Genomic DNA, 14,703 nt, shown 5'->3' on the forward strand with positions numbered 1-14,703 from the left:
GTTCTCTTTGTGCGTGAGTGCAGTGGCTTCCTAAAATTACCAGCTCGGTCTTCCCCTTTTTGCTCTTCCACTGTTCCAAGACATTTGTTACCAATCTCCTGGGTTAAATTCCCTCTGCTTAAAAAACCAAGAGTAGTGTTTGCTTCCCCAACTAAACTAATGCTCAGTTCCTAAAATAGCCCCAGGAAACTGACTCAAGGATAAGGATCTGGATTGGTTATCTGAGTTGACTTGGCTTGAATGCAGTGACTACCTCAATGCCAGTGGGAAATGGGATACTGGTCTCCATGGTATGCAGTGGCAAATAGTTACTTAAATTTTCACCACTGGCTGCTTGGGATGAAGTGCTTATGGAAGAAAAGGCTTGAGGAGACTGTAATTGACCATTTTGATGGGAATGATGAATATAAAGGTTCTAGATGGGCTGGCTACCACTGAACACACTGGTGAATTCAAAAAAAAAAAAAAAGACAAGCTCAGGGCTTTAATAGTTCAGCTAGTGTCAAGGTTATTGAACCATAAAGCTTCTTTAACAGCAAAAGATAATCTCTTGTCTCTTATAGCCACAGAGCCAATCTAGCTAAACCATCAGACCTCAGATTTGATCCTGCAGGCTGCAGAATCACAATGCACAGACTCATGCAGCTGCTATACTGTCCTGCAAGAGAAAGAGTGGAGCTTATGGTGGCATTCTAACCAGATGGTCTCCGGACAGACACCTTGGCTGTCTCTGGCTGCCTAGTCTCCCTTGGTCCCTGTCCATTCTCCAAGCCTGGTTCTCTAGCCTTCCCATTGATTCTAGGAGCTATAGAATATCCTTGAAATAAACGTTTTCTGCTTAAGTAAACCAGAGCTGGTTTTTAATGTTTTGTACCAATAACCCCAAGTCTTGCACACTCTCTCTTTCTACCACTAGTCTCTCTTCCATGAAACAGACTGTGGCTGACCCTCAGCTCCTTAGTTTACATGTTCCAGCTCTAGCACTGAGACTGGTTTTCAGTTTCATCTCCAAATTTCTTGGAAAGAGAATTTGATCATTTCATGGGGGGTAGTATATACTCTCCTAGTCCAATCAAGGGTAGCTTGGAAGGCAGGGTCATGTAGTGCTAGGGTCTCATGTGCCTAAAACTATTATAAGTAGACTAGGTCTCCCCAAAATTGTCTCCTACATAGAGGTGGAACTTAGAGAGCCGGGGAGAGAAAGCATGAATTTTAAGGAGGAAAACAGGAGTTGGTGATGCATAGAAGCTGGAATGGTCATGGCATTTTCAAAGAACAGGAAAGACTCTGGCCAAATCACAGCAGAGGGATCTGATACGAAGTGGAGGAGGCGTGGGCTTGGCTATGAAGGATGAGGCCACATTATGGAGAAGCTGGGCACTTGACAGAAAAGTTCCCACTTAAGAAATTGGGAAGCCACTGAATTGTTGGCTGGAGAGAGTTGGATTGGAGGTGATGGTGCTGGAGAGTGAGAGATAAATGCAATTAAAAAAAAATAAGATACAGTCGTTTACTCGATGTGGAAAATGTACGAGAAGTAAATCACAACTAATGAAATCCACAGTAGTTAATGAGAGAAAGAAGTAAATCTCAAAGTTACAAACAACCAGTATATGAATGTCCCATTAAAAAAATAGCCAGTTGCACACTCTGTCCTTTCTATGCTTGTCCCTGTGATGCTCCCTGCCTTTCAGGAGGCCTGATACTGGCAGGGAGCTGTCAAATCTAACAAATAGCTCTTTTCTCCTTGTTAAGGGGGAAATCCTGAATTTTTGCTGACTCAGCGCAACTCACCAATGTGGGAAATTTGTTTTTCATATGCATACATTCCCTTTTTAAGAGCCTCTGCTCCCTCTCTCATCTCATGTAACTTTTGTTCAATTACCTCAGGAAAAATGTCCCTCCCTTTTGTCCCCTTTTACTTCCATTTGTGAGTAAGAGAAAAATGACCCTAATCATGAATGATAAGTTTAAAGTGGCATCAGTGATACAACCATGGGAGGAAAAAGGCCCTACATTCTGAAGTGAAATGTAATGTCATCAAGGACCAATAGCATCAAATTAGAAAGCCTGGGCACAAGCCCAAATTCCCCTTCAGACTCTCCGCTCCAGTACTAATCTATAATTTCATCCTTCTTTAATGAAATCTATTTTTCCACAGGCATTATCATTTAGTAAAAATGAAAACCTTTCCTAGTCAATTTCAGGGATGAAAGATTAAATTACTTACACAAAAGCTAATGTTGCAGTAGAAGAATTTTTTTTTTTTTACTAATTTTCCTTGCAAATATACAATATAGCATCAATATTATAAGGGCAAATGGCTTTAGTGAGCCATCCTGGGTACCTAGTTACATTTAAATGGCATTTTGTGAGAAAATGCATTTTATCTTCAAACAAACAGACTTTCAAGTTGATTTCTGAAAATCTAGATTTTGACAGTTGAACACTTCTTAACTCAGTAAGAGTCTCATGAGAAATATGAAGTTATATAACTATTTTAAGTATAGTAATAGAGAATTCCAACATGCATGTTTAATACATGCGATTTCCTTTTCTTGCCATTTGATGTTTTGGTAAGCAGCCAGTTCTTGTTCTTAAGCTATCGTTATGAATTCAGCTAGCTCACAGAGTGGGGAAAAAAATGCTCTGGAGGTGTGAGTTTTGCTGCATGAGTTTTCTAAATATATTTATTAATGCTCCTTAAATTATTCTCAAAGCAGGGTGTCTCTCTCAATTTAGAGATTCTTCCCACTTGGTTAAGCACGATCACGATCTCACTTTTATTGTCCATATAGCCAGATGCAGCTGCATTTATTTACATTTTTTAAATGAATGAAATCTTAACTTGTTGACACATTGGAGAGTCTAAAAATGTCCCATTTAAAGTCTTCCTCACAACTACATCCGCATGGGTGGCGGCTGAATTAGCTCCACTTTGTAGCAGAGTTGATTTTCAAGAGAAATGTTTACATGCAAATGAAAGGTTTAGAAAGCCTTATTACTGGGTGACACAGAAGAAACTATTTTGGTTGCATTTCAAGTTTCCAACTGAAATTTCAAGTCAAGGCCATGAGATAGAAACCACAGGAGCACAATGAAATGAGAGTGCAGCTGCGTTTCCATTCCCGACTCCCCATAGGCTGCTTCTCTGGTGACTACACTATCTTCTTTTGAACTTTTGGCTCTGGCAAAGAAAGATCAGAAATTGTGAAGCTATGAGGCATACTTCAAGGCCAAGTTCTGAAGGACCCACATTGTATGATGTGAATAGTATTCATTCATTTGCTAATATTTATTGAGAATCCACTATGTGTGAAGGCCTGTGGGATGGAGTCACGGGGAGACAGAAGTGAATAGATTCAGTGGTTGCCTTTGAGAAGCGTACAATCTGGAGGGAAGGCAACTAGCTACAATATAAAGCAATGTTAAGAGAAGCACCACAGAAGAGGAGTAAGCAAAATATCATGGAAAGATGAAGTAGGGAGTGATTAATTCCAACCGGGCGGCTCAGGGAAAGATACATGGAGAAACGGATTTGAATGGAAGCGAGGAAGATTCTACAGACTGTTAAACTTACAGGAAAAACACAGGGGTTTGAATGGCAAGTTCAGGGAAGGGTGACGAGTACATTGTGACGAGGGCAGGGGCAGAGACAGGAACAGCGGCTGAAGAACCTGGAGAGACAGGTCAGGGCTAAATCCTGGAGGGCCTTGAAGCCACAGTAGGAACTGAACCAGATACTTTGGAGAAGGAGCCACTGAAGATTCTGAGGGGGTAGAACTATCGGATCTGTTTATAAAAAGATAACTTACATGGCAATGAAGAAAATGGGCTAGAAATTTGATGTGTCAAAAAGCTACTGAAATAATCCAGAGGAGAGTTAATAAATACTTAAATGAGAGCAGAACAAAGGTATTAGGTTGGGAAGGAAGCTCAAAGGAAGGAAAGAACGGGACCTGGCAGCTAGCTGATGATTTGTATGTTAAGAGAGAATGGATTCTAGAGAGAATTGAGGAACAAGTAATGGAAGGTGACTGAGGTTTCCAGCCCAAATGACATCAGGGGAAGAAGTCACAATAGCCATGATCAGTAAATATAGCAAAAGAAGCAATATAGGGGAAAGTGTGGTGTTAAATTAAGTGTGGGCATTTTTCGTTCCTGATGAGAAATGCATCTGAAGATAACCAGGAGACCATTGGAAATCTGCATTCGCCACAAGAAATTCAGCACTGGATGTAGGTGAGACCTGCCCACACAACAAAAAAAGGGAACCTGAGCAAACAGAAAAGATGAGAATTACATTTTGATGAGAGCTACATGTTTGTTTGTTTTGTGGGGAGGAGATAATTAGGTTTATTTATTTACTTAATTATTTTAATGGAAGTACTGGGGATTGAACTCAGGACTTCGTGCATGCCAAGCATGTACTCTACCATTGGGCTATACCTTCCCTGCAAGAGCTACATTTAAAGAGTAATCAGAGAAGAAATGAGGAAGAATCATGGAGACGGCACCATTCAAGATACAGTTAAAGAACCAGAGAATGTTCTTCTTGGGAACTAAAGGGAGAATATGAAAGCGCAGGATTTGAAACACCCCCAACTGAAAGCCTTTTGAGATTGCTACCTATCGTTGCTATGACCACACCAAAAAAATTAAACCAGGTCTCTCCTTAGGAATGGAAGTATGGCCCCAGCTCTCCTCCAGACACTTACTCGTAAGAAACTCAGCAGCATCTCCTCTCACCAGTTAGGTACCGAAAACTACCACGTCCATGAGACTCTTGAAGAAGGAAGTAAGTAGGGAACAAATCCAGGAGTTTGGCAAAGCTGAAGTTGCAAACTTTTCCCTCTCAATTATCTGATTTTTTTCTTAGATCCGTCCTACTTTAGTTGAGGAAATGAAGTCCGTTTTGTTTATTATGGGTGAAAATGATAATGAGAAGTAATACACAATCCATCAGGTTAGGTGAAATTGTTCAGGCATCTCCCCATACCCCCCACTAGACGGCTGTTATTGTGATTGTTGTTACATATTGTCTGTCTGTCTGTCTTTCTATCTATGGTGCTTTATTTTATAGCTGAAGAGCAACTTCCCATGCTTCTTGTTTGCTTCTCACCACAACCTGGTAAGATACTATTTTGTTCTCTCTGATTCTCACACTCAGAAATTCCTTGCACGGATTTCTCTCAGGATTGAGTCCGGGTCACCTTTCCACATCTTTGTCTAGCTTGTCCTCTACTTTAACTGGAATCCACCTCTGCTCCTTTCCCCTAGCATGTGATTCTTTCTAACCCCAACCCTGGTCAATATTTTCCTTCTGGTAATCCTTAACTCTGAGCTAACAATCCGCCATTCTCTGTCCCATTTTTGTTAGGTTTCTCCTCCCTCTGTCTCTGCCCCATCACCCTTGAGCATTAAAAGAATCTGCATTAGCCCCAGTGTTCATAGCAACACTATTTACAATAGCCAAGACATGGAAACAACCTAAATGTCCATTGACAGATGTTTGGATAAAAAAGGTGTGGTATATGTATACAATAGAATATTACTTAGCCATAAAAAAGAATGAAATAATGCCATTTGCAGAACCATGGATGGATCTTGAGATTATCATATTAAGGGAAGTAAGCCAGACAGAGAATGACAAATATACAATAGCACTTACATGTGGAATCTTAAAAAAAAAATTCTATTTACAAACCAAAAACAGACTCATGGACATAGAAAACAAACTATGGTTACAAAATGGGAAAGGGTGGGAGAGGGGTAAACTAGGAGTTTAGGATTAACAGATACATATTACTATGTATAAAATAGATACACAACAAGGACCCTACTGTATGGCACAGGGAACTACATTCAACTTCTTATAATAACATATAAATCTGAAAAAAATATATATATGTATGTATATGTATAACTGAACTGCTTTGCTATACACCTGAAAACAACATTGTAAATCAATTACACCTCAATAAAAATAAATAGATTAAAAAGAATCTGCATTAGAACTTAGCATTCAAAGACAGCTATTTCTCACATAAAAATAGGTGCCACCAAGATGTAAATTGGCTTGAAAGTGGGCCTTTCATACTAGGCATATCCTTGGACAGGCAAATCAAAGCTGGGGAGGGGCAGGCTGCTGCCAACTGGCTCCTGCCCCGTCTGGCATAGTCTGTGCACATTCCCCACCCCTACCCCCTTCTTTGTAGCCCAGAGAGGCGGACCCTCATAGGCTGCATCCACAGGTTCTCCTGCGGGCCAGCTTCTGGTTGGGTGAAACCAACAGACATCAAAGGATGGGAGAGGAGTACGATCAGGTATTTAACCCCCTGGCTCCGTCCCTGCCCAGCTGAAGGAGGCCTCCACAGAAGGCGGCAGGTCCCGTTAGGCTGCTGCCTCCTTCAGCCACAGCTGCTGCTCTCCCTGCCCCTCCTCTGCCTCCATTGGACAAGGGGTGGAAATGGCACCCTCTGTTAGAAGCCCAAGTTGGCAGTAGTCATCCCTCACCATCCCTGCCAGTTCCCTCACCTCTGTCCACACTTTGTGCGTCCCTTCATTAAATTCTCCTCAATTACATTTGAGGGTGACCTGTCAGACAAGGTCCCTTTACAGGACACACAGTTCTCAGCAACTCCTCACCCAACCCATGATGCCACCAACAACTGTTATAATTAATTTGCTAAGTTAACCCGACAGCACAAGGACCTAAGGAAATGAAACTTAAGACAGGTAAATGTTGGTGAAAGGAGTAGTGCCTGAGTTTCCCAGGGCTGCCATGACAAAGCACTACAAACTAGGAGGCTTAAACCAGTAGGAATTTATCCTCTCACAGCTCTGGCAGCTAGAAATCCAGATTCAAGGTGTCAGCGGGGCCATCCTTCCTCTAAGGAAGGGGAGAACACTTCCTTGGCTCTTCCGGCGTTTGCCGGCACCCCTTGGCTGTCCTTGGCTTGAGCTGTATGTAGTACTTGAGTCTCTGCATCTGTCATCACATGGCCTTGTCCCGTTTTAGTCCGTGTCCAGATTCCCCTCTTCTATATGGACACCAGTCAGATTGAATTACGGCCCACCCTAATGGCCTCATCTTAACTTGATTACATCTGCAAAGACCCTACTTCCAAAAAAGGTCCCATTCTGAGGTCCTGGGGGTTAGGATTTCAACACATCTTTTTAGGGAACACAATTTAAACCCGTAAGAGATGGGTTCAGAGGCACAGGCTGCTAGGTGTTTATGCGTGCCTGTTTCTAAAGAGGCTGAACCTGCAAAGCAGGCTGCCTCCAGCTGGTGAGTGCCTGCCAGCACAGCCTCTGTGCCAGCCTTGAGGGATCAGCAGGGGATTTAAGAAGAAACCAGCCCCCTGGACTTGTTCATTGCAGATTCAGTCGTACCCGTGAACCAAAGTATCAGCCCCTCTAATGAAGCTGTGAAAAGATGGGAAATGTAATGGGTCATGAAAGACCAGAGGAAGTTCAGGAGGAAGACACTGTCTCTGTGATGATTTATCATCACGGAGGCTATATTTAGACTCTTTCATTCTAGAAAATGATACCACGTTCATGGCTTTTGCCATGTTTGCTTTCCTGAGTCCATTACTTCTATTTTCAAAGACTTTAACTCAAGAAAAATAATCTCTGTTCTGCAACCACAGATTTGCTACTTGGATGTTCCAAGCTGGCAACTGGTATTTTATTTTTAATGGAGGTACTGGGGATTGAACCCAGGACCCCTTCCATGCTAATTAGGCGTTCTACCACTGGAGCTCTTACCCCATCCCCCGCAGCAACTGGCATTTTTAAGAGTCATTTTTTTAATAGAATCAAGGGACCAAAAAAATCTGGTGACATCTTTACACAGACTGGAGATCTAAAATTCTTAAATCTCAAACTATAAACTATAACTCTCCACTGCTTGGTCCTATAAAATCAACTCAACGTTTCAATCAAGAAGTTCTACCACCCTAAATAAAGCATTGTCCAGACTCCTCCACTTGTCATGTAAGATCCACAGTGGTCTCAGGTACCCATGTACACATCTTCTATCCAATCATATGTCATCCATTTCATTTATTTATTCAGCAAATAATAATTAGTCACCTACCATTTGCTTAGCCGGTGTTATTGGTTGAACTATGTCTCCCCAAAAGATGTGTTGAAGTTCTTCTACCTGTACCAGTACCTGTAATGTAACGGTACCCAGTACCTGGAAGTGCGATCTTATTAGGAAACAGGATCTTTGCAGGTATAATAGAGTTAAGACAAAGTCATACTGAACTAGTGTGGGTCCTAATCCAATATGACTGGCATCCTTATTAGAAGAGGAGAAGAGACACCGAGACAGACAAAACAGGGGGAACACGTGATGACAAGGCAGAGCCTGGAGTGATGAGCCTACCAAGCAAGGAATGTTAAGGATCGCTTAAAAAAAAAAAAGCAGCTAAGAGAAAGGCATGAAACAGACTCTCCCCTGGAGACTTCAGAGACAGCCTGGCACTGCTGACACCCTGATTCCGGATTTCTAGCCTCCAGAACTGTGAGAGAATAAATGTCTGTTGTTTTCAGCTACCCAGTCTGTGCGAGTTTGTTAGGGCAGCCACAGGAAACTCATACAGTAGGTAAACCCCTAAGTTTAGCCAGACTGTCTTCCATTCCTTCCTGAATATTTCATCTCTATCCCAACCCTGTGACTTCACAAGAACATTGCCCCCCATCTGGAATGTCCTCTTCTTTACTCTCCACCTCTACAAATGAATGAATTCTAGCCTTTTCTCAAAGCCTAATTCAGGTTTCTTGACTCCTTGAAGCTCCCTGAATGATTCCAGCCCACACAATTCTCTCCTGAATAGACTCATAAAATATTTACTATGTAAATGATATTATTTAGTCCTTTCTTATAATGTTATAATTTAACACTTACTATCTACTTCATCTTCCAGAGCCTCAATTTCCTCATCTATAAAATGGGAATAATAACACTCAAGTCATAAGGTGATTCTGATGACTGAATTAGAGATCAGGTGGGACTACAGAAAACTGAAAAACAGTAAACCTAATATATACATAGTCATTAATAGAGCAGTCAGCATGTAAGAGGTACAATTCAGTGGTGTTACTCCTGCTCCTGTTCCTCCTACTGGCTGAAGTATTTTAGATTTACGTGAAAAACTAGATCATTTGAAAGTGAAAACAAAAATATTTCTATTATCTGCCACTGTGACTATGTTAGGTGGATTCTATTCCATTTCATTTGGCAAACCATAACTCAGTAAACACCTTTGGTTGGCCTGTGAGTTCCAGGCCAGATCTCAGGCCCAGAATCCAACCACTTCTCCCCCCATCCACTACCACCAGCCAGGTGTGAGCCACCATCCCCTCCCACCTGGGTAGGATGACTGCAAGAATGTCTACTAGTCTCTGCGCTTCCACCTTGTCCTCAATAGTCTATTCCTAACACAACAGCCCCTTGTCACATCATGTCACCCTTCCTCTTCAAGTCCTCTTTTGGTCCTCATTTCACAGTAAAATCCAAAGCCCTTACAACTCCACAAGGCTCACTGTGCTTAGATCTCCTATTATCTGTCTAACCTCGTCTTGTAACTCCAGCCATGGGGTCTCTGTGCTGTTCCTCAAACACACCAGGCTCACTCTTACCCAGGGCCTTTGCACAGGCCATGTCTGCTGCAGGAAATGTCTGTCCTGGCTCACTCCCTCACCCTCTCAATGAGCCTACCATGATCACCATGTTTAAAATTGCAGTCCACCCTCCCTCCCACCCTAGTCCCCTTAAACTTCCTCTACTTTGTCTTTCTGCAACACACCTTAAGGTAGACATTTTAATCAAGTATCTATTATTTGCTGTCTGACTTCCTCTCTCTACCCTACCCCCTACTCTTTTTATTAGAACATATGCCCCACAAAGCAGGAGGCTTTGTCTTTTTCACTCTGCAGCCCAAGGACCTAGAATTCTCCTAGACATGTCATGGGCAATAAATGTTTGTAGAATGAGGGATACCTTCTCCTTCTACCTTTTCCCCAAGTAGACTTCATTCATTCTCTTGGTTTCACTTATACTAAACCCACTCCCATCTGCCTCTGTACCTTTGATCTTCTCCTGAGTTCTGGCTGCCCACCTGCCCATCAAACATCTGGATGTCCCACAGCCACTCAAACTCACCAGGTCCAAAACCCATGCACATATTCATCATACACAGTGCAGCTAAAAAAATACTTTGAAAATTCAACTCTGATCATGTCACACTCTGGCTAAAACGTCATCAATTGTTTCCCATTACTCTCAGAGTCAAGATCAAAGTTTTTACATTCCTTTCATAACCTGGTCCCAACTCACTTTCATTGGTCTACACTCCTCTCTTTACTCACTAAAGCTGGACTGACCTTCTTTCAACTCTTCAAAAGTGCCTCATTCCACATGAGCTAGAGCTCTGCTTAGCTAATTCTACTCTTGGCTTGAACATCACTCTTTCTAGGAAGCCTTACCAGATACACTGAGGTTGGATCTTCCTGTCTGAGATCTCAATATTGTCTAGAGGTGCCCCCTTCATAACATTCGGTAGAGCAACTAACAACTCATTTAATACTTGTCTTCCCTACAAGGCTCTAGACTGCATGAGGGCAGGATCCACATCTGCCTTATTCCCTCTGTACCCTGCAGAGCCCAGATCAGTGCTTGGCACAGAGTAAATATTTATTAAGTGCTTATTAAATTAATGGATGAAGTAGTGTGGCTACAAATGAACTACGCTATGCTCTCATTCTCCACTCCCACAGTCCTGAACCTCTCCTTGATATGTGCAAGTCACCATGATAGGAAGATGGAAATGGAAGATGCCCTAAGCTCTGAGCCACCAATTCCATGCCTAGAAAGTCTGCCCTACCCAGCTAGCCAGGTGAGCGTTCATTTTAACGCCAAGAGGTAAAGGAGGAGGTGAATGGCAAGATGGAAAGAATGCTATGTTTACAGTAAGAAACATAGGGTTAAAATTCCCAATTCTGCCTCTTATTAGCTGTGTGGTTTTGAATGGGGATCCCCCCACCAGCTTCACTCTCTTCATCTCTAAAGCATGGATAATAATCCCTACTTCATAGGCCTGCTGTATTAAATGAGATACTGCTTATGCAAATGTTTCATAAACTCTAAAACCTATCACATACAAATGTTATTGAGTACTGATTATAGCAACTTGTGAATAATTACATTCGAAAAGCCAAATGCAGTTTGGGACTTGATTTATGGGACTTACTTTACTCCATTTCATTAAATAATTGGACAATCACCCAAGAAGAGAAGCATACAGAAACTTCTCAAACAAAATATAACAGTATACATATGCATATTTTACCACAATTTTTTTCTAAAGTCAAGGAAGTAGAGAGAACATTACAGACAGATGATGTCATCCTGGAAGTCGCTTACATTTCAGATGACGTTTTCTGTGTCATTGATTCTTTTTCCTATTATTTTGCCATTACTATAATGTTTAATTATTACAGCTTTACAATAGAAGTTAATTCCTGGTGTTTCAAGTAAAAAGAATTTTAGACGAATCTCAGGCAGTGCTGATGAAAAAAAGGAATAAAAAGGGAGATGTAACCACAAGAAAATAGTAACAACATATAAATAATTATTGATATAGGCTAGATTTTGCAGCAACTTCTCCAGCCCCCTTCCAGCCTTCCTCCTGGAAGCCACTACTCCACGCTTGGGAAAACGACAGAGGATGCATTTGGCAGAAGCTGTGCTCAAGCTCCAGACTTAACAGAGGTGCAACCTCCTCTGGCCCAGAAGAGAAACTGCTTTCTGTGCCTCCACAGCATGATTCGAGGTCAGCACACAGCAGGCGCTGACTGAGGCCAAGCTGACTCCCCTCTGTGGGTCTTTCTGTAGACATTTAGGATTCTACCTTTAACCCCTCCTTTTGCCCACCATTCCTGGTAAGGCATGAAGGTAGAGCCCATTACCAGAAAGAAGTCTTACTTTTAGCAGATTAGGCCTAACTATAGCCAAAGGATTCTTTATTTTCACCAGAGAGGTCACAGGGAGACCTCCTCCATGGGCACTGGAAAGTAATTTTCCCTGCCTCCCTACCTCATTCACCTCTCTGTTCTCTTCCACCAACTGCCCCCTCAAGGAGAGTCTGAGCGTCACCTTGGAAGGGCAGCATGAGTCACTGAGGTTCTGAGTGAATCTGGAAGAGGCACATCTCCAAGACAACACTTTCATCTTGCCAGCACTGACCACTTTGATAGCACTCTTGCCTCACAGCAAAATCCCCAGCCTGAGAAGATGGAATAATACAATTACACATCCACCCACTGCCCAAACCTGAATTCATTTCTTCTGCCACACTTCCTCCTGCATACAGACTTTCCTGCAAATACGCTGATACATAAATACACCGGCAGACTGACGCAGATTGATGCATCAAAGTGGAAACAGTCAGTTTCTCTGTGCCAATGAACAATTCCATCTCAGTGTAACACAGGGAAAGAACAAAACTGAACAGTTGCTCTGAACTACAAGCTGGCAACCAATATTCACAAAGCCTGTGACGAATCAGACTCACCCTGCTTTCCACTGCAGGTGGGAGCAGTGAGAGCTGCGTCCCTGGAAGACGTCCACCTGCAGCTCTATCTCCTGTCCCCGCAAACGACACACAAGCTGTGAAATAATGATGTCAGCAGTCCTCTTCCTTAGGCACGTGGGCAAGGGCTCTCGGGAAGACAGCAAAGACCCTCACAATTCCCCAAACTTAATTCTCAGTCCCACCATTAGCTTCCTGGATGACCATAAACAAGTTGGGTAGTCTCTAAAATGTGGGATGTTTGTGATACGACCCACACGGGACATAATCAAATACACTATTTTCATTTATAGATTTCTAGTAACTATTTTTTAAAAATAATTTCGTCTTCATATTTTGATCTTAAAATATATAATCATGTAGAAAAACAATACATAATCATTATAGAACATATGAAATTACAAAACAAGAAAACCCAAATCACTTCTAATTCCATGACCTAAAGGTAACCACTATGAACACTGGACATTTCCTATTAACTTTGTTTGTGTTTTAAGTATGTAGACATAGACATAGATAAATGTGTATGCGTGTGTGGACATATATGTATAGTTTTGTACAAACTTTATGTATTTTAGCCTGTTTTATTGATTGTGGGGATGAAAAAATGTTGCCTGCCGTATCAGCAAAGGATGCTGCTGCCATCAAGCCATCCGCCACTACTGCCTCAGGGAACTCCAGATGGAGACAAATGGACTGAGCACTGCCAAGCCTTCAGCCACTGCATCCACCCCTAGTGGTGCACCTTGAGGGGACTCAGGATGGGAAAGAGCAGGATACTGGCCCTAGATAGCTAAGGTACATATCAAAGGAATGATTTCAAAGAACCCAGACTCTTGCATCTTCCTATACATAGAAAAAGCACTAAATTCATTAACCTGAGATGTCTGGTTTTCATTAATACAGTAATCTTTTGGAGGGAACTCTAATTTGAAAAGACACATGCACCCCAATGTTCACAGAAGCACTATATACAACAGCCAAGACATGGAAGCAACCTAAATGTCCATCAACAGGTGACTGGATAAAGAAGTTGTGGTATATTTAGACAATGGAATAGTACTCAGCCATAAAAAATAAAATAATGCCATTTACAGCAACATGGATGGATCTGGAGATTGTCATTCTAAATGAAACAAGCCAGAAAGAAATACCATATGATATCACTTATATGTGGAATCTTAAAAAAAAGACAAATGAACTTATTTACAAAACAGAAACAGACTCACAGACACAGTAAACAATCTTACAGTTACCAGGGGAAAAGGGGTGGGAAACGATAAATTTTGTTATTTGAGATTTGCAAATGTTAACCACTATATATAAAAATAGATTTAAAAAACAAATGTCTTCTGTATAGCACAGGGAACTATATTCAATATCTTGTAATGACTTTTAATGAAAAAGAATATGAAAACAAATAGATGTATATATATGCATGACTCGGACATTATGCTATAAACCAGGAATTTACATTGTAACTGACTACAATGGAAAAAAAAAAGCCAGTAATCTTTTCATGTTCCTACTACTTGGTCTTTGTTGAAAAAAATCTCTATATATCCTGGCTTCTCCCTTACCTCTTCAGAGTAGTCCCTCAGCCATCTGGGAGGCTGCCTCCCGGGCTTTAAGTCCTCAGAAAGTCCGCCAAATAAAACATAATTCTCAGCTTTTCGGTTGTGCTTTTTTTTTTTCAGTTAACAATTAACATTATATCAAGGATAATCTGCTATGACTTTAAAAGTCTTTTTAGAAATGACTTTGCATGAAACTCCATATAACATGCCATCAGAGGCTTTTTGTAAAACCATGTTGTTCTATAAATATATAGAGGGGAGTTACTGTGCACAAAATGTTCCTCCAACAGAACCTGCTATCAGCACCTGTTTTACCAGTACCAGCCCCTATTTGACTCAGTATTTATCAGCACCAGCCTCTGTTTTAGGGTCTGCTGCCTTAGTGACAACCATCAGGAAAAGTTCACAATTTTATTCAGCAGTCATTTCGCTGTTGCTTTTATGAAATGAAGAAAGTCAAGTCTCCTGCAGTAAGAAACAGGACTTTTTCTCTTTCTGTCAGGATTAAAAAATCATCT

At 41.5% G+C, this 14,703-nt stretch overlaps 1 long non-coding RNA gene across 5 annotated transcripts in view; it reads right to left on the reverse strand.

Moving 5' to 3' along the window:
* Positions 1-14,703, reverse strand: part of LOC106730065 — a 103,362-nt gene that overhangs the window by 27,583 nt on the left and 61,076 nt on the right. Inside the window, exon 1 of one of the 5 annotated variants that reach the window (XR_004314532.1) lies at positions 11,441-11,489. The exons of the other annotated variants lie outside the window; for them this stretch is intronic. This is a non-coding gene — a long non-coding RNA (uncharacterized LOC106730065). Of the gene's footprint in view, positions 1-11,440; positions 11,490-14,703 lie in introns of those variants that run through there. 5 annotated transcript variants of the gene reach the window in all.

Source organism: Camelus ferus, chromosome 23 (genome assembly GCF_009834535.1).
Source record: "Camelus ferus isolate YT-003-E chromosome 23, BCGSAC_Cfer_1.0, whole genome shotgun sequence".
Lineage (NCBI taxonomy): Eukaryota > Metazoa > Chordata > Mammalia > Artiodactyla > Camelidae > Camelus > Camelus ferus.